The sequence below is a fragment of the Diadema antillarum genome, unplaced genomic scaffold (genome assembly GCF_040938485.1).
Source record: "Diadema antillarum isolate AM-2024a unplaced genomic scaffold, OU_Dant_1.0 seq00001547_RagTag, whole genome shotgun sequence".
NCBI classification, from domain to species: domain Eukaryota; kingdom Metazoa; phylum Echinodermata; class Echinoidea; order Diadematoida; family Diadematidae; genus Diadema; species Diadema antillarum.
The window spans coordinates 593,958-615,884 of record NW_027272276.1 but is presented as its reverse complement, the minus strand read 5'-3'; positions in this window follow the sequence as shown (position 1 = coordinate 615,884).

Here is a 21,927-nt window from a genome sequence, read left to right as displayed (position 1 = left end):
GCTATTCTACGCTAGTCCAACAGAAAATCCTTTCAATATCTATTGAAGGATAAGCTGCCCAATACTTCATTTCTCATTCATGCGGTCAAAATGTTTCATAAGTTATATGCGGCCAATTTCGTCGTAGTGAATACACAACACTACGCAACTCTACATAGGTCCGATAATAATGATAATAATTACCCAGGGTAGCCTCTTCAGTGTTGACACTGCTCTACCAGAGGGTCTTGTCATTATAATTACCCTAGCTTTGCCAGGTATCCCATACACCTAGGTGGGGAGGGACATGGTGGGTGAAGTATCTTGTCCAAGGACGTCAGCTGGGCGAGATTCGAACTCGGAAGCTGCCATCGGGAGTCGAGAGTCTTATGACCCACTTTGCCACAGCGCCTCCACGATGTGAAGCCACGCAGAGGAAACATGATTTAGAGGAAGAAATACAACACTGCTTAATAAGTAAGCCTACACAGAATTCCAGCATAAACTCTAACATGGTGTATTACAAAGAGAATAAAAAGCAGTTTTCTGAATTTGCATTTATAGAAAAGAATCTATTCTACCCTTTGTAATCAGGAAGAAGAGTCACATGGGCATGGTATCTTTCGGTTTCACTTTGTTTTACTTCTCCACTTTCACATATGAAATTATTATGCAAAATCAACTAGGTTCACATCAAAATATGAATAAAAGAGAATTGAGAATACTTCAAAGAAATAGATATAATTACGTGAGTACACGAACAGACTTCCTCATAAACATGAGGCGTTTTCACATCAGACCGATGTTTCGAAATAGCGCGCTATTTTCTGACTTGGAAAATTAACCCGATCACGAAATAGCGCGCTATTTGATAATTGACATAATAATAATTGATATGATTTATATAGCGCCAAATCCACTCTGCAGAGTGCTCTAGGCGCGGAAGGAAGAGAAAGTGACGAAGTAAAAGACATACAAATATCAAGTACATGTAATGAGTAATCAAATTGAGGCTTTAAACAAGTGAGTTTTTAGACTGCTTTTAAAGGAGTCTGATGAAGAACAATTTTTAACGGCTGAAGGTAAGTTATTCCATAAGGTGGGAGCAGCATGGCCAAAGGCACGTGTGCCCCATATTGTAGTGAATCTTGGAATTATCAGAGAACCGGAGTTGGATGAGCGTAAAGATCTAGCAGGGATGTAATTATGGAGTAAGTCAATGTTATACTGAGGAGCAGCGCCCTGAATGCAATGAAAAGTCAAAAGTAAAATCTTAAAAATAATGCGATCTTTGACTGGTAACCAATGAAGTGATCTCAAAATAGGGGTGATGTGAGTGTGCTTCTTGGATAGTGTGATGATGCGTGCTGCCGCATTTTGAAGCCTCTGTAGCATGGAGAGCTGAGTTTGTGGTAAGTTAAATAAAACAGAGTTTCCAAAATCGAGCCTAGAGGATATCAAGGCATGGACTAATTTTTCGGTAGAAGAGCGGTTCAAATATTTTCTAATGAAGCCGATATTACGAAGTTGGTATCTTACAGATCTACAAATGCTAGAAACTTGATGAGACATAGTCATATTACAATCTAGCATTACACCCAGGTTGCGACAGGTTTGGGACACACTAATTGACATGCCGGAAAAAGAGATGAAATTAATGTCAAGTTTACCTAATTGTGTCTTCGAACCAAACATTAAAAACTCAGATTTATCCGTATTCAATTTCAAAGAATGTGAGTTCAGCCATGAATAAACATCGTTCATTGCATTCTCAAGCTGACTCAAAGCATGTAAGGCATCGGCCTGGTTAGGTTTGAAAGACAAATACAATTGAATGTCGTCAGCGTATATGTGATAATTAATTTTGTGCTGGCGCAATATGTGTCCCAGGCTAATAAGATAGATGGAAAACAAGGTGGGCCCGCCCACAGAGCCCTGTGGAACACCGCATTTGAGAGGCATAGCATTTGATTTACAGCTGTTGACATACACTGCCTGTGAATGGCATGAAAGGTAAGATTTAAACCATTCGTATGCCTGACCTTTTACACCAAGAGATTGGAGGGTGTTTAACAAAATTGCATGATTAACAGTATCGAAGGCGGAGGACAAATCAAGTAAAATCAAAGCAGTGACATTTCCACGATCCATTTCCTGTAGGATGAAGTTCGACACATTGAGGAGAAGGGTTTCTACGCTATGGTAAGGACGATATGCGGATTGAAAAGGATCAAATAAAGTATTAACCAAGAGATAATCTGTAAGTCTGGAGAAAACAATCCTTTCCAAAATTTTAAACAAAAATGGAAGGTTACACACGGGGCGGTAATTTTGGAGTGAATCTGGGTCTAAGGAAGGTTTTTTCAAAAGAGGTGTTATGTATGCAGATTTCAAACATGAGGGGACGTAACACTGATCAATACTTAGGTTCACAATCATTGAAATAATAGGAGCGAAAATGGATGAACAATCTTTTATCAATACAGTGGGGACTGGATCTAAAGAACATGACTTGGGAGGTAATCTGCGAAGAAGAGCTTGGACCTCGTCGGGATCAGTGGGCTTCAGGGTTTCAAGGGAAGCTGTCGTGAGGGGCTCCTGCGCCGATTCGTCTGGACAGAGACTGTTACTGATAGTCTCTACCTTTTTCCGAAAGTAATCGATGAAAGTCTCGGCCACTGCAGAACTGTCCGTGTGGGACGGTAATGGTGAAGATTGCTTTCGATTGAGAAGGCGGTTGGCAACGGAGAAGAGCCGTTTGGAATCTTCGCCACAGTCTTCGATGAGGCCCACGTAATAAGATCGTTATTTTGATATTAGCCGGGTTCACACGTTCACCAATTAGCGGAATACAAATCTCGAGATTTGTATCCCGATCGTCATCCCGAGTTTTTTGCACGTGTGGACAGAAAAAACCAGAAAATTAGCGGGATAAGCATCGCGATGCTAATCCCAAGAAATCTTGCGCTGGTTCGCCAATTAGCGGGATAATTGGCCCCGCGCTGGTACGTGTGAACGGTCGGGATTAGAATCTCGAGTTTTTATATCCCATCATGCAATGCGCACATCACAACAGCGAGGCCTCAGCGAAGAGGTCCTTCACCTCTACGGAGCACAACAACAACAGCGCGCGAACCACACCACTGACGCGTAAAAGACAATGGACAGAGGTAAGTGCGCGCAGGCAGTGATAAGCCGGGTTCACCCGTACATCAATTAGCGGGATACAAATCTCGAGATTTGCATCGCGATCGTCACCCCGAGTTTTTTGCACGTGTGGACAGAAAAAACCCGAAAATTAGCGGGATAAGCATCGCGATGCTAATCGCAAGAAATCTTGCGCTGGTTCGTCAATTAGCGGGATAATTGGCCCCGCGCTGGTACGTGTGAACGGTCGGGATTAGAATCTCGAGTTTTTATATCCCATCATGCAATGCACACATCACAACAGCGAGGCCTCTGCGAAGATGTCCTTCACCTCTTTGGAGCACAACAACAACAGCGTGCGAACCACACCACTGACGCGTAAAAGACAATGGACAGAGGTAAGTGCGCGCAGGCAGTGATAAGCCGGGTTCACCCGTACATCAATTAGCGGGATACAAATCTCGAGATTTGCATCGCGATCGTCGCCCCGAATTTTTTGCACGTGTGGACAGAAAAAACCCGAAAATTAGCGGGATAAGCATCGCGATGCTAATCGCAAGAAATCTTGCGCTGGTTCGTCAATTAGCGGGATAATTGGCCCCGCGCTGGTACGTGTGAACGGTCGGGATTAGAATCTCGAGTTTTTATATCCCATCATGCAATGCACACATCACAACAGCGAGGCCTCTGCGAAGATGTCCTTCACCTCTTTGGAGCACAACAACAACAGCGTGCGAACCACACCACTGACGCGTAAAAGATAATGGACAAAGGTAAGTGCGCGCAGGCAGTGATAGAGAAGGGCGCTGTGTGACCCAGTTTGCAGGCTTTGCTGTTATCTCTATCGGCAATGAGCGGGATAATTCGGTACGTATGGACGCTCGCCAAATTAGCGGGATACCGATCGCGATCGCTATCCCGCTAATTTGGTACGTGTGGACGCTCGCAAAAAAACTCGGGATGTGCATCGCGATCGTCATCCCGCTATTTTGTACGTGTGAACCCGGCTATAGAGAAGGGCGCTGTGTGACCCAGTTTGCAGGCTTTGCTGTTATGTCTATCGGCAATTAGCGGGATAATTCGATACGTGTGGACGCTCGCCAAATTAGCGGGATACCGATCGCGATCGCTATCCCGCTAATTTGGTACGTGTGGACGCTCGCAAAAAAAAACTCGAGATGTGGATCGCGATCGTCATCCCGCTAATTTGTACGTGTGAACCCGGCTAATGTGAACACAAATTAGCGCGCTAATTGTATCGCTCTGATCGATAGAATTTCTCGAGTCCAACTCGGGAAATTTCCAAAATAGCGGGATAATTGGCGAACTATCGGGCTATTTGATAATGTGAAATCGCCTCAAGAAATTAGCGCGATGCATCCCATCATGCCTAGCGTGTGTGACCGCGCTGTACTGGTATACCCGACATGCGCATGCTCAGCTGTCGAATTAGCTCGAAAAAAAAAAAAGGGCCTCCCCTTTACGAAATTCCTGGATCCGCTCCTGGTAACACAGTTTCTCATGAGAGTAAAATATATCAAGATTATCATAACAAGACCTACTTAAAAATGCATGTCTCTATGAGAGAAACTCTTATCACTATAGATGTATGACCTTGTAGAGGAAGTGGAAAGATGATATTGCCCTAGAAGGAATCATATTGCACGATTCAAAGGCGGTTACACGGTTAACCAATCGTGGTGAATGTGGTGGTATCATGACCCGTAGCACGCTTGCAGTCTCTCTCTCTCTCTCTCTCTCTCTCTCCCTTACATTATCATTGTTTAACGTTACAGACGATTCCCTCTAGCCGTTTTGCTGCCTCGATATTTCATTTTGGATGTTCTCTTTCCACTTCGTACGTTTACGTGCGCATCGCAGTGTGCTTAGTCGTATGATCATATTTTAATACGTTATTATGAACGAAATGATTTCTGTTTTCCCTTTAGAGTGTTTATGTCTATGTGATAATAGGGAGATAAAATTTTCGCGACGGAAACGTTCAGAGGGGAAAAAATGTTCTGAGCATGCGCAGAATCGCGTATCAAAGTCGATCTATTCATAGTTCGCGTCGTCTGAGTTTTCACTACGCGTTCTATGGTATTTTTACGTCCGTTCAATTCACGACGTAGAGAGCTACTGCATTAACCGATCATGCCATTTCATTTCTCGGCGTAATCTAAAGCTATGTAATACTTTTCAACACGAAGCAGGGAAGAGAACGTCCAGCGCAAGCGTCATCTCAAACGTCCGCGCCGCAAATCTAAAGCTCCCTAATAATGTCAACGACTCCGACTGTTGCTTTACCCTCTAGGTTTAAAATGACAACCATAGAATCGTGTAATTCAATTCCCCTCTCCTTTGTTATTCTGTGACGGGGGTGGTTCCATGACACTTTGAAAGATTTGCACGCCACGCTAAACATACATCACATGAACTAGCCCTAATCCTAAACCAAGTCCTTGGAGAAAATAAGACTGGAGCAATAATTGTCTCAGGAGCAAATGTCGTGTCTCCGACGGGAGTACAAGCTTCCACTTCCTGTTTCGGAGGTATTTTTGGTATGTTTGGTATTTTTGGTATGTTGGGGGGCATTTCTGAAATTACCATGGATATCAATAAGTGAGCATGTCGCAGTGTAAGAGGTAGATGTTATTACCTCTATCTCTTTTGAAGACAAACCGTCTCTTCTAGAGGAGCTTATCCAATTAAACTTTGTCATTTTTGTTCAGTCTGTTGCTCTTTTTTCTTCGCTCCATTTAATATTTCCTTTGCCACGCGGAAAGGAGTATCTGACACACCCAACGAACCATGTCACTTTCGTCCATTCATTTATTTCTTTTCGTTCGAGTAAAACAGCATGTCTTTCAAACGATCTGGACAGCTTTTTCAATCACTTCCCAGGCACTTCCTGTGAAATTGTTTTCCTCGAGTATTTGATACAGTCTTGTCGAGGAAATAGAACCGCGAGCCAGATATATTAAATTTTGTCTTCAGGCGTTGTTATCTTATGTGTATGTCGCTATGAAAATGGAGCTTTTTTTTCCTCAGCGAAGTAGGGCGGGCTTTTTAGACCGTGTAGTCTGGCAGTCTGACGCCATATTGTTGGATTGAGAGATGAATACCAAAGTGGCTTTGAATAGGTCTATCGCTGGGTTAACCAGGAGCCCCGCCCTAGATTCGCCTTTCACATGCACCATCGTCTTCTATTTGGCGAATCGTGAACGTAAAAAAAAAAAAATAAACACAGATTCAAAAGCGGACAGACAAGATTCCCTGAGTTAATTAAAAATCCACGATTTTTTTTCCATCATCCCCCTAATATAAAAAAAAAAAAAAAATCTTAGAAAGCATACTTATGTATGCGTGTGTATGTAGACATAAATTTACCTGTACATCTTGTGCTTTTGCATTTATATGCCTATGTGTCTGAGCGTGTATGATGTGAATATGCTAAACGCTTAATACCTGTATTGCTTCCTCATTACATTGTACCTTTATTTTTTTTTCGCAACAGCAAATAGGTAAATATCAAGCAAACTTTCCTGTACAACCTATTATATTGTGATAACAATATACTTTGACATACATTACTCGTATCAGCATATGTTTTTTGTACATTCATATTCGTTTTGTTGAGATTGGAAATGAATAAATGAAATTAAATAAGACACTCTTCAAAGCTTCACGAAGTGAGATGAGAACAAAATCCAAGCTTTTTTCAACCAGCAAGACCAGTCTGAGCAGTACTTGCTAAAACTGCCTGTCTGGAGCCCTTCAAATGGCAGCATTGTCAATTAGACAAAGATCAATATTGGCAATCCATCCGGTTCTTGTTGTTTGATACGGAAAATAAACACTACAACTACTACATCTATTACTTCCTATCTGCTATAGAATATGAACTGATATGTGTTTCTTGAGTAGAGAATTTCTTCAGAGAATCGATTAACCATTGCACCAGACTTCCTGATGTGGGGACTGATAATCGTTAAAGTACGTTGTATGAAAACAACCGGCTGTGTCCTGTGGTATGTCTGATTGGTGAAGTTGTTTTCCTTTTACTGATGTTGTTTCCGTGTGAGAAGATATATCACTTCCTCTTGGGAGAGCTTGAATAGACTTAAATTTAATTAGCTTATAACTCTTATTACCATGGTTGTGTACTATTTGAAAAAACAACAACCAACCAACAGACTTCCAGGTCATCCCTATAAGGCAGTCACTATTTGCCTTCCCATACACTCCCCACACATCATGTCTCTCCCCTCCTCCACTCTCCTCTCGCTAGATTCTTAACAAATTGCTTAATATGTTTCGTTAATCGACAATCTTTTAAAGAGAGCGTTGATTTGGTTGAGACCTACCGTAGCTTCAGGTTTCTTATACATATAATTACATATATATATATATATTATATATATATATATATATATATATATATATATATATACACTTGGTGATTCTATCCTTCTATGAAGAGTGCTCGATATCCTCAAAGGAAGAGCTTTAGACAGAAGTATTGGAACAAGTTCACTCGGTTGACAGCAGGTTCATCCGTATTTATTGCTACTCGGAGTTTCATGTCACCTCCATGAGGCGCAATCATCAGGCAAATGATTGATGATGATTGCGCCTGATGATTGAATGCCTGATGATGAATGCCTGATGATGAATGCCTGATGATTGAATGCCTGATGATGAATGCCTGATGATGAATGCCTGATGATTGAATGCCTGATACACACAACACTCAGACACACACACACACACACACACACACGCACACACACTGTAGAAATGCGATACCCAAATCCCATCGAACCCTTGGAAAATAGACCGGAGGAATAACAAACTTTCGGAATATCGAGCTGTAGCTAGAACCATCAGTTTAAGAGAAAAGGAGTTGGTTTTATCAGTGCCAGAAGGAAAAATGACCCAGTATCTTAAAAAAGATCTGAAATCATAATAGACTCGACCGTAAGGAAGTGATAATAAAATGTGTTATGCTTTGCGGGATTATGTGCACATTATAAAACCAGCATGTCAACTGAGCCCGCTTTTAAACAAAACCTGTTTTAATGTCAATATTTAGATTGGCTTTACTGTGTTTATACTCAGAATATCGCAGACACTGAAGATACATTTATTCAAACTTTGTACAGAGAAAGTTCACTTTCACCAGAAGGCTGCTGATGGATAGTTATTACTTATACTTTCATATTTTCTTTCATTTTGTTTTCTCAAGGTTGTATTGACTCGGGATGTTTTGTGAAGACCGAGCTAGCCGTACCCTGTAATGCTATACACTCCGGTTTATTCTAACATTCCGACAGCTACATACAGAAAAAAAAATAGTAGCAAAGTGGTTGTCGTAACATTGACGTACTTAGCATTGGTGTTTGTCTTCATACAAGATCACAGACCAAGTCAATATTGAAAGAAAACAGGAACTACGCAAATCAGATTCACATTGTCCTTATTTGGGTATTGAGTTGAGATGAACTGAGTTGACTCTTTGTTTCCACTTTGTTCATTTTCCAAATGAAGTACACAATCAATACAGATATATATAACGTCTACAATACATAATCAGTTCAATACAATTCAATTCAATCCAGTTCAGTTCAATTTAATTCAATTCAATTCAATCTAATTCAATTCAATTCAGGAGCTCCCCCTCTCCATCCAACGTATAATCAAGGAGGTTGTAGTAGTCCATGGGCCAAGACCCGAAAAATGGGTTGTTGGTACCATCTGAGGTGGCACAACCTTTTTGGTGTCAGTTTGTTTGTTGGGCATAGATATGCTTATCAAGCTATGATAGCATTTCCAAATGAGTAGCTTAGTCATAATAAATGAATTTTTAACCAATTTGGTCTCGTTTTTATATACCTATACTTCTGAATCGAAACTAAACCGCTATACAAAGAAGAGCACTGCCTTCTGTATGTCCACAGGTGTTCTGTTGTAAACGCGGTGCGCTTAGTCTTTATTCAAGGCAGCGAAGGGAATATCCAAAGGGTTATGATGTCCACAGCTGTCACGCGGTGCGCTTAGTCTTTATCTAGACCAATGTACCGTTATCATATCTAAAGTTCCTCATAAAAGGGATTATCTATACTGTTTTTTACTACCCTATCAACAAATACATCAGTTTTAAACAAAAATCACTCTGTTCATTTACAATATCATTCATTATAATGTATCGTAGTGTACCGGTACATTGTTTTTGCATTATCTTATACTGTTGGAGGGAAATAAAGCGACATTGGCGTGGTATCAGCGTTTTCACCGTAGCGTTTTCGCGGGAAAATGATAAATAATTGAAAGATACGGTAAAATTCACGAGGAATTGCTTTTGTTGTTGTTGTTTTTAGATAAAAGGATATACACTGTATCATACGCTTTGGATATTCCCTTCGCCGTCTAGAATAAAGACTAAGCGCTGTGGACATCATAACCTTTGGATATTCCCTTCGCTGCCTTGAATAAAGACTAAGCGCACCGCGTTTACAATAGAACACCTGTGAACATACCATAGAGCTGCATTTTACAGCTCTATGGAACGTACAGAAGACAGTGCTCTTCTTTGTATAGCGGTTAGTTTCGATTCAGAAGTATAGGGATATAACAACGAGACCAAATTGGTTAAAAATTCATTTACTATGACTAAGCTACTCATTTGGAAATGCTATCACAGCTTGATAAGCATATCTATGCCCGACAAACAAAATGACACCAAAAAGGTTTTGCCACCTCAGATGGTACCAATATCTGGCCTGGCCCATGGACTATAGAGAATGGAGTCACAACCGTCTTATTTCCTTTGCTATAGATGTTCGAAGCCGCCGCTCAAAAATATTTGAAGCATGTGCCAAACAGGATCGGCCGCGCAGATAGGAAGACAATTGACTCGTGTGTCATTGCATAATCACTAGCCACTTTCAAAGGAAGATATTTCTTCGTGACGGTAATTACTTTTCGCTATCCCTTCTTATAAAGGGTAGGTGGTACAAACATGAGGATGCGCGAATAGAAATTGAGCAAAAAATGCTGAAATAAAGAAGAAAAATACTCCACTGGTCATACCCGGTCACTAATCTGAAATATCTATCAATAAAGAATTATACTTGAAGATTATTCCATATTAGTTTCATTTGTGGAAACAAAGCGGAAAAGTGATAAAACCAGCTTTTCAGGATGGTACAGTTTTAAACATTTTTATATGATACAGCTCCGATTTACACTTTTACGCAAATTTCTGGACGAAATTGTCTTTTGTTTTACATGCTTTATCATTAATTGAAATTTCATTTCATTTAATAAGTAAATAAGCAAAATATGGCCAACATTATGATAACGTTCAAAATTAATCTTCAGAATGCTCAGCAAGACGGCGACAAGGAACATCGATCATCAAAGGCACAAGTGTACCTGTGGAATTCCTTTGTACATCAATAGAAATCTGACAACTGTTTGAATAATTACAGCCAGTTGGAACTCCATGTATAAAACCTCCTTGGGAGAACATAAGTTCTCCAAAGTGCCATGTCCGAAGTGTCAGTTGACAAATTATTCTGGTCATCTGGTCTTACGCAAGTAGGTGCCTATTTTGATTTTATATTCATTGGTCGAAGATGAATTCCATAAATTGTTACGTCGGGCAAGCTTATGCATTATGCCACTTTGAAAATGAGTGAAGTGTCTAACCAAATGAGGAAAACAAAAAGAATAATACTATACAGGGATTTTTTTTGTACAAAAGTCATAAATGTGGACCTGAGGTGATTTTGAACTAGCTTTACACACTAATAGTCCATCACTACAAAGAGACACAGACAGGGACAGCTGAAAAGAACAACCATTCCATAAGACAGGCACTGGTCGCAAATTTCATGAATTCTGTCATGGGTAGTATGCAGGATCGACTTTTGGGTGGACACACCGAAGATCAAAGGTGAAGTTCAAGTTACGAAAATACCAATATTCCCCCATGTGTCCATATATAATGTCTTAGAGTGTTTTTATGTAACTTGACGTGTGTATAATATAATGTATATATATGAGATTAAAACCTAAAATGGCATTAAAACCATGTATATATAGAGTATATACATTATATATTATATATATATATGTATATATTATATATATATATATATATATATATATATATATATATATATAAGGTTCTTTAAGCAAAGCTGTGGGTTACAGGGTTGTAGTTCAAAGGTTACATCCGGTCAAGTGAAAATGTTCTAATCTGCATTTTTGTCTCTGTGTTTAGGAAATGGCTTGTACTGTTTTTGTGAAATTTGATATGTATGCATATTTCCTCTGCAGTCTTTCGAAGCAAACCTGGCATCATCAGGAGCAGCTGTATCAGTTACGATTCCGTTGTCCACCAGCAGTAGACCAAGCAGTGCTTGAATTTCTCCTAATATTGATGTTCCGAAGCCGTTCACGTCACTGTTTCTGCAAAGAGACTAGCTCATGCCTATAGGGCTCACACCTGTAAATAAAATGGAATGTCCCAGACCCCTTAACAAATTCGTACCAAAGATAACAAAATAAATGAAGAAAATGAATTAATTAAAAATCATTAATACAGTTTGACATAAAACTGAATTGCTGCAGATATTGAGTATGATTTCATCTACAAACTGCATTTTGGTTTGAAGATGAAAGCTGTTCTCATGGAATTTGAAGGGACTATATTGGGTGCGTGTACGGAAAATAGGTGATTTTTTTAGTGAAAAGAACTCGTAGTCTGGCTTTGCTGACCCTTGGACAGAGTTTAAAGGGATAGTACAGTATTGGTGGAGATGAGAATTGGACTTTAACTTTTTGCGAGATACCAAGAAAACACTTATAATATAGTACAGAGCATACCATTTTAAGAGGAATTCAAAGTTTATTTGATGAAAATCGGGTTTGGAATGAGTGAAACATCGAAAAACAAAGTAAAACAAAGCGATCGTGATAAAGTGTGGGTCCCACACTTTATTAGAATCGCTCTTTTTTTTGGATATCTCAGCCATTTCAAAACCAATTTTCATCAAATAAACGTTGAATTCCTCATAGAATTACATACTCTTTCATATTTCGTAAGAGGTTTCTCATTATCTCACCAAAAAAAATGTTAGATATCTGAAATTAGGTCTCAGCCAAAACTGTACGATCCCTTTAAGCCGAAGAACCTGCCTTGGAAATTTGATGGATGACAGGATATAGCTCACTTATCCAGGTTAGTGAAGATGAAACTCCTCATTTCTTCCAGCTATTTTACAGAATTTTTTTAAATTTAAATTTGAACACACGTCTCTATGTGAAATTATTTACCCGAGTGAGCCCTATAGGGCTCACACGGGAGAGGTAGAGGAGAGAGGTAGAGGGAGGGGGGGGGGGGGGAGTAGGGAGGAGAAGGGGTAGGGAGGAAGAGAGATCTGACACAATACAAGATCAACATAAACCAGCAGAGCTTGTATGGGATGAATACTTCCCATAGACTTGCATGTATTGCGTGCATTCTCTATAGGGCTCACACGGGTAAATAATTCCCCATGAGACGTGTGTTAAAATTCAAATTTCAAAAAATTCTGTAAAATAGCTGGGAGAAATGAGGTGTTTCATCTTCACTAACCTGAATAAGTGAGATATTACCTTTCATCCATCAGATTGCCAGGGTGGGTTGTTCTGCTCTAATTCTGTCCAGTGGTCCGCAAAGCCAGACTACGAGTTCTTGTCACTCAAAAAATCACCTATTTTCCGTACACGTACCCAATGAAATATAGTCCCCTCAAATTCCATCAGAAAAGCTTTCATCTTCCAACCAAAATGCAGTTTGTAGAGGAATTCATACTCAATATCTACAGCTATTCAGTTTTTTGCCAAACTACATCATTGATTTTTAATTATTTTTTTTCTTCATTTATTTTGGTATCTTTGGTACGAATTTGTGAAGGGGTCTGGGACAATCCATTTTATTTACAGGTGTGAGCCCTATAGTGGAGGTCATATTTCTTATTTGACTTTTAAACATCATAAATGTGTTTTATGATATTTGCCCCTACATCATATGAGAAATTACACTTTCAAGGATTATAAAGCTTCTCAAAGGGACACTTTTAGAAAATCATGCCCTTGAGGGTTTTTTAAAAATAAATCTTGCAGTTTTGATCAGTTCTTCATAAGATGAATACATAGATCCAGGCAGTTATCCTTGATTGTGGGTGTGTCATCATCACCTTCTAGCCTACAAAGTACTTGATAAGACTTTGTTTTGTCAAACAGACTAACTTTATGTATTTTGAGCTGTTTCAGTGGTAGCCAAAACAAAGAAATACATTAAAATAACACAGTCATTCAAAGTTGTGTGATACTGATGACTGACTGCTATGTACTAAGATCTAGTGACAAGAACATAATATTAAGAAAAGAAATAGTAGCAAGGCAGAATTGAGGAGGGGGGAGTAGAGGAGAGAGGTAGAGAGAGGGGGTAGGGAGGGGAAGGGGAGGGAGGAAGAGATCTGACACAATACAAGATACACAATACAAGATTAACACAGTCATTCAAAGTTGTGTGATACTGATGACTGCTATTTACTAAGATCTAGTACCACAAGAACGTAATATTAAGAAAAGAAATTGTAGCAAGGAAGAGGGGGGTGGGGAGTTAGAGGAGAGAGGTAGAGGGAGGGGGGTAGGGAGCAGAAGGGGGAGGGAGGAAGAGATCTGACACAATACAAGATACACAATACAAGAAGTCATTCAAAGTTGTGTGATACTGATGACTGCTATTTACTAAGATCTAGTACCACAAGAACATAATATTAAGAAAAGAAATTGTAGCAAGATAGAGTTGGGGGGGGGGGGAGTAGAGGAGAGAGGTAGAGGGAGGGGGGAGTAGGGAGGAGAAGGGGGAGGGAGGAAGAGAGATCTGACACAATACAAGATCAACATAAACCAGCAGAGCTTGTATGGGATGAATACTTCCCATAGACTTGCATGTATTGCGTGCATTCTCTATAGGGCTCACACGGGTAAATAATTCCCCATGAGACGTGTGTTAAAATTCAAATTTCAAAAAATTCTGTAAAATAGCTGGGAGAAATGAGGTGTTTCATCTTCACTAACCTGAATAAGTGAGATATTACCTTTCATCCATCAGATTTCCAGGGTGGGTTGTTCTGCTCTAATTCTGTCCAGGGGTCCGCAAAGCCAGACTACGAGTTCTTGTCACTCAAAAAATCACCTATTTTCCGTACACGTACCCAATGAAATATAGTCCCCTCAAATTCCATCAGAAAAGCTTTCATCTTCCAACCAAAATGCAGTTTGTAGAGGAATTCATACTCAATATCTACAGCTATTCAGTTTTTTGCCAAACTACATCATTGATTTTTAATTAATTTTTTTTCTTCATTTATTTTGGTATCTCTGGTACGAATTTGTGAAGGGGTCTGGGACAGTCCATTTTATTTACAGGTGTAAGCCCTATAGTGTACCTCTACAGCTACAGAGTCCTTGCTTGATACTGATGTAGTAGAAGATTTGGCCTACATAATCATCTTTTCCGTAGGGGGCGCTGTGGCATAATGGATACGAATCCCGACTCCCAATCGGAGGATCCGAGTTCCATTCTCCCCGCCAAGTGCTTCGTCCTTTTTGGACAGAATGTTTTTACCTAACGCGTCCCTTTCGACCAAGGTGTATAAATGGGTACCTGGCAACGCTATATGATAATAATAATGACAGGGCCGTCTGGTGATAGAGCAGTGGCGAAACCGAAGAAGCTACCCTGGATAAATACACCTTAATATTGTTATCACAAAATTACAAATTACATATTTCATTTTCCGCTTCACAACTTAAATCATTTTTTTTTTTTTGGTAAAGAGGGGAGATGGAATGGATGAGTACTATCATAATCCATTGTCTGCCCCTGTACTATATTGTACTCCGTAGTCCGCACAATAGTGCCTACACATCTCGTTTTGCAGTGCTTGTCTGGAATACAAATGATTCTGAGCTCTTGATCCTTGACTCCTGTGAACCTGTGATATATGACCTTCTGTCTCTCGCATAAAATTTACTTTCCTCACCCAGATATCAAGATCTTCCGTCACTGACCTTCTCGGTCAAGTACATTTATTTGACCGTGAAGAGACTTCGACTTTAAACACTTATTCCGCTTCGCTTTTCTTTTCCACCTGTTCATTTGCTTGTGATGGGTATCCACAATCTATGTCCACAATCAACGCTGATTGTCTGTTTTTCCATGACATTATATAATTGCATTGAAGAACCTATGTTCATGCTGACTTGTTATGCTTCTATAATACCCTAAACATTACTATATCATGTAGCGAAACGAATATCTCAACATGTTGCACATAATAATCTTTTTACTAGTATCTTTTCTTCAGATTACTTGGACATACGCCCACAAAACCTTGCAAACCAATATTCCACTTGTGATCTTATCTATCAATCACTGCTTAAGTACTGATATGTTTAACAAAACACAGTGGAATGCACCTTCCCCAAGACCGAGGTAATTTGCATGTTCCTGTGCGATGTATTTTGTTAGTCCCATTAGTAACACGAATAGCGACCCTATAAAAAAGTTAGGGTGGCGGAAGCACTCCCAACTTAGGCAGCGATTCAGAGGTTTATTTCGTCATATTCCCTATTATTAAGGCTTATTCAGTGATTAAAAGACCTTAAGAATTTCTGCAACATAAAGAAAAGAGATATGAGTAGCGAGGCTGAAAAGAAAGAAAAACGAATTGTTGACTTTACAAGGCCTATATACCTACTCCACCTAGTGACACCAACAATAAATACCATGGTGAGTATGCCACCAAACTACGGACATGTGGTATCATGGACTTGATTGGGGATGTGGGTGACTTACTGTGAGCTCTTTTTGTGAGGGTTGAAGGAACAACGAGTTTGAATGGATTGATACTATTCAAGAGCACGATGGTGTCACCGAGACACGGTGTGCATATCAAGCTCGGACTCCTCGGACCATACGGTAGTGAAGAAGTTGATACCAAACATGACGACTGTTATTCTAATATTACAAAAAACCTAATCTATCAAAGTCGCGTTTCCTCACTTTTTAAATAAGAATTGTCCGAACTTGAAACATCAAACAAAACAGGAAAGTAATCGATCTTAGTATATTTTCCTTACTACTTCCGAGCGGCAACCTCCCAGACAGTGACCTAATCGAGCGGTCGCCGTCTAGCGATGGAACAAAAATAATAGAGACAAAACTGACAAAAGCACAGAAGAAAACCAAGGGAGTAAATCGAGCGGTCGCCGTCGAGCGATTTAGGGACTAAAAATGATAAAGATGAAAATGACAGAAGCACTGAAGGAAACCAGGGAGGTGAGAAAACCAAGGACTGGATGGGGAAGAGAAGCTAGAACAATGTGGAAGAAGCAGGGGGAGGGATAGAGGCAAGGAAACCCCACCAACATCTCAGCATCTCAACATCTCGGCAACCAACATGAGGGACCTGGAAGACAGGGACAACCACTTTGGGGCAAGAGAGATGAAAGCTAAAAGTTAGTGTCGATATGTAGACTTAGTAATAAAATGGTTTGGTTACCTTAATACTCATTTATCAAAGACCTATTGGATGAAGAAGTCATGAATGACAAGAGATGGGGAAATGAAGATATGAAATTAAATAGGAATAGAAAAATACAGTTGAATATAGAAGCAAAAAACGATATTTTGGAGTATTCTAATCTTTGTTCCATTTTGGGTATTCCTCCCTTTTGCTTGATTTCCTAATTTCTAGTTATCTGTGGTTTTACATAACTGAGGTTTGGTAGTTGGTAATTCAACTCTTAAATCTTTAGCCTCGAGTTTTATCTTAATTGATTATTTGATTATCACATCACAAATCACGTAGGTACTTGAATAAACCCAGGTATAGCTCTCGAGAAATTTCCGGCAGAGACCGGCGGGCGGCAACCGGTACTCCTACGGGACACCGGTAGATGACCTATCGATCACCCGTCGGTCGCTGAGCGATTTAGTAAAAATCGGCCGGTGGCCGGTGGCCGGTGGCCGGTGGCCGGTGGGAGATCGTCCAGTTGCCAATGGGGCATCGCTCAGTGACTGCTCAGTCTCTGCACTGAGAAGATCTCTATATTTTTCAAATCTTTAACCTAAAATCAACCGATTACCGACGGGAAATCGACAGGGCATCCCATCGCTCATTCACTTCTTGGATTTTACAGCCTGCTCGACATCTCCAACAACTGCTGGGCGGTGCCAAAATTTTAGCGGCGACCGAGTAGGCTACAAATCGGTCGGTCGCCACTCTTGAGTTGTGACCGTAGCCTAGTAGGCCTAGATGAGCAGTAGGATGAGACATGTACAGTCCCCTTCAGACATCGCACGCAGTACTCGACAATCGACGGATGCCAAACATAGATTGTTTCGTTGATTTTGCTCATAATAACGATAGGTATACTGGCAATGTTGGATAATGAATTGTTCAAGGTTTTAGGTGATACCAAACATGACTACTACCGTAATAATAATAATAATAATAATGATAATAATAATACTAATAATACTAATAATAATGATAACAATACTAATACTAATGATAATAATAATAATAATAATAATAATAATAGTAATAATAATATTGATGATAATAATAATGATGATGATGATGATGATGACAGTAGTAATAATAATGATAATAATAATAATCTATTATAGATCAATATTGAATCTCATTAGTTTTTATGCTGGGTAGGCCTATAGCTACAGGTGTTCTGTGTGGAGTTGTATCCGCAGTAGCTGTTGAACCGTGGGGCATAGCACCCCCACCCCCCCCCCCCCCCCCGGTGACACCTTCCTAACTAGACAAACAAAACAAAACACATTACAACTTTACCCGTGCTACGTACGCAGCAGTAATACGGTACTGCTACTCTTTACACCTTACACTGGACCTTCAATACACCCTAACACAATTACACACAAACGTATACCCCACACACTATTATATACAACATAACACACATATACACACACGCGCACACACACATACATAAACACACAGAAACATAAAACAGACATACAAAGGCAATAAGACACATCTTCGTCTGTGTCCTGAGAGGTTGCTGGAAAAAAAAAATGATTATTTTCTGGCTTTCACAATATCCCTGGCAAATCGAGAAACAAATCAATAGAAATTCATGACAAATATAACTTTGTTTATTTCAACATTTATTCTATTGACACCATATAACTTACAAGTTAATAAAAGCATAGAAATATAGATGCGTTTTCTTTGTTGCACGCAATAACACTGTTATGGCCATAGCGCATCAGGGGAATGAAAGTTTGCTATTGAAAACTCATTAGAGGCATCAATCACGCTTTGCAACAAAATTGATGCTATATATAAGGAATTTCCTAGAATACAGTTTGTCGAACCTTTTCTGGACTTATTTAAAGACAGAGCAATGGAAAAGCGCAAGTGTTGAATTGATTATACTCTTGGAGGAGCCAAGTTGAAGTGATGCTCGTCAAAATCCAAAATTCTAGAGAGTTCTCTCTAACACGACCTAGAAATCGTCCGATTAAATTAAGACCTACTATATATTTTGATGTTTTCCGAAGACTTTTCATGAATAACATTTCTTTCCTTACTATTATGACCACTATATTCTTGTCTTCATTCTTCTTCTCTTATCTTTGTAAATTAAAAAAAAAAGCTTCCATAGAACCAAAACAATGTCCAATTCCGCGATAATTATACGTAAATCAAGTAATCATGAATGAACAAATCGTTACCGGTTACTGCACATTCGGTGCCCTCTCTGTAGCTTATTTGTCTTGTTTATCGACTGAAACCATTTGCAACGTGTGGTAACATATACATGAGATATTTGGATTATTCATTTGACAGTTGATTAGTTATCATAACAGCGCTGCTGGGGGTTGATAACGCCTGTCTCACTATTAATTACTGCACAAATACCCTTTTAAAATGATCTGTTTTCGGCTATAGGATGAAGTGGAACGTAGAATGATAGACTCTTAGCCACTCTGAAAAAGGTGATAAAATATTAGCACACAATAGTTCATTGTTGAACATGTCGTGAGAAGCGATTCACTACAGAAATTATAGGGAGCATATCTATTTATAGGTTTTTCGTTTACACTTTTTACAAGAAATAGCAACACATACACATACAAAAAAAAAAAACAATCCTCAGAAGATGGCAGTTAGCCTGTTTCATCACATCATACTTCATTAGATTATCTGACCTCACGCCATGGTGATGTGGTTTGTTATTCGCTGTACAATATTGCCATGGCACGTCACAAGACCGACACCCACGAGTCATACAACCCATGATTCATACAGCCCAGGAGTCATAATAGCCCTTGAGTTCGACACTAAGCAAATAAGGCCACGAGATTGACACATGAAGGCCCGTGTTTAATTCTGAACCCGTGGGATGATTTTACCCAGTGTCGAACTCATGGGCTGTAGGCCTATGATTCGGGGACCCTTTTTCGATGCCGAATTCATGGGCTGTATATGACTCGTTGATGTCGGTCTCATGGAATGACCCCCTAAAAGTTAGCTATTTCGTGTCATCTGTTACTAATCTTACAAACAACTGCGACATTACATAGTATGAGGAGAGCAAACATATATCTGTACATATCAATTCTTCTCAATCGAAACAAACAACACAAAAACAACAACAACTAAGTATCAAGATCCCCTCAGTGCTAATGTTGCATATATGATTTTCTATACTCTCCAACTTATTTTGTTCTATCTTTGCCAAAAAATCCTAGTTTGAGAGACATGTCGGGCATTAAATGACTCAATTTTTCTCCGAATTTTTCCCCTTTGTTGATATTTGATAACTCATTTTTTTTTGCACTGCAAATAAATACGCCTTTATACACACCCTGCTTTCAAAATTAATAAATTTCTCAATATTTTTTCTGATAGTTTCCCCTCATAATTATTTTTTCATATGATTGCTTAATAACTCTCATGATTATATAATAATAATTATTATTATAATTGAACTTTGTTGAATTTAATCATCTCATCTTATTTGCATTTGTGGTTCTGACACGGTTTCTTCATAACGCCTTACGAAATAAAATTCACTATCTTTTGTATCTTATTTCCGATTCTGATGAATCTTGATGTTCTATCTAGAACGTAAATAAGACCAGGTGGAAATTGGTTTTACATCATTCTAAAAGCCTCTTGCAAATTTTCTCACTGACAGTTGTTATCTCTCCTCCCTTATCGGGCCAGCAGAGTTCGTGGGAATCAAGAGCGGTACCCGCATTTGGCTTTGATGGCAGTATTCATTTCATACCCTTGGCGTCATATTTACCACATGCATCAAAACCTTTATTGCTTGCAACAAAAAGAAGAACGTGTTAAAAAGCAAGAGGAAACCAGCAAGAGGTTACAAACACACAGACATAATACGAAAAGAAAAACACACAAAACAACATACAGAAATCTACCCAAAATGTTTAAATTTAGTCAATCCAATCAAGATACCAAAAGTTTTGTTTTATTACTTATAGATAAAGAAAGGAACACAGAAAAACAGAAATGCAGTCTAAAACAAATAGTTAACATGAAGTTAGCAGCTTTAGGATATTATACAACACTGCTTTAAATAGGTTAAGAGAACATAGTTACGAACAAATCAGATAAATCATAATTTTCACTTATGAATTTAAGTCTCAATGCATAGCAATCGCTTCCCACGACAAGAATCGCTGCGCACGATACACCAGCTTTCGCCGCGCAGTAAGTCTTTTTAGTCATGTATTCAGATTTATAAGAGTTTCATCCCTTGGTATCTAGTAGTAACGTTTCTTTGAAAAAAGAAAAAGAAAAAGCCAGTCAATGCTTGCTATCCAGTTTACATGATTGTGAGGGTTTGTGTTGCGTTGGTCAAATTTGTGTAGACTTTATGGTTGATAGGATCAGATACTTTTGTATACTCTCAGCATGTTGGTTTAAGGAAGAGAGAAGAGATAGGTACTAAAATATTATAAAAATCATTAACCATGACAGTTTACAATAGATGCGAAATGACGATAGCTTGTAATGCTGCCTCATGCCTTCATGTAACTACTCTAGGTCTCTAGCGCACACATCATCAATATTGTGCAATAGGAAAAGAGCGAAATACGGTCTTTTAGCTCATAGATCAAAGATGAATGCTCAAATGCTTGTGATGAATGAACATGATGAATAACGTCAGTATTATTTACAGGTATTAATCTACACGTTGCAAGGAGGCCTACATTCCTAAGATATCATGAAACTAGATAATGAATCTCAATCTTCACATTGCATTCGCCTCAAAGTAACTAACTCAATGAAATGGTATGACACATAATCCTAAATCGTATAACATGTCAACCTGTATATATTAGACCTACTAACGTCTTGCTAACAATCTCGTGGTTTCAATGTGTAGGCCCTATCATAACATTTTGAACATAATTATTTACTTTTCATTATAGTTGGCATTCACAATCAATGCTCACTTTTGCTCCTTTAGCATACAACTTTGTTTCATACTTTCTGTTGATTTCCTCTTAGAGACGGGTTTTTTTGCCCAGCAATTATTAATTTTTGTTAAATGATAAAGTTATCACAAGTGGATGAACTTCAAACAAAACTATCGACACGAATTTTAAGCTTTATAAACAGGTACAGTTTGGATAGTGTATGCAGTACTATGGGT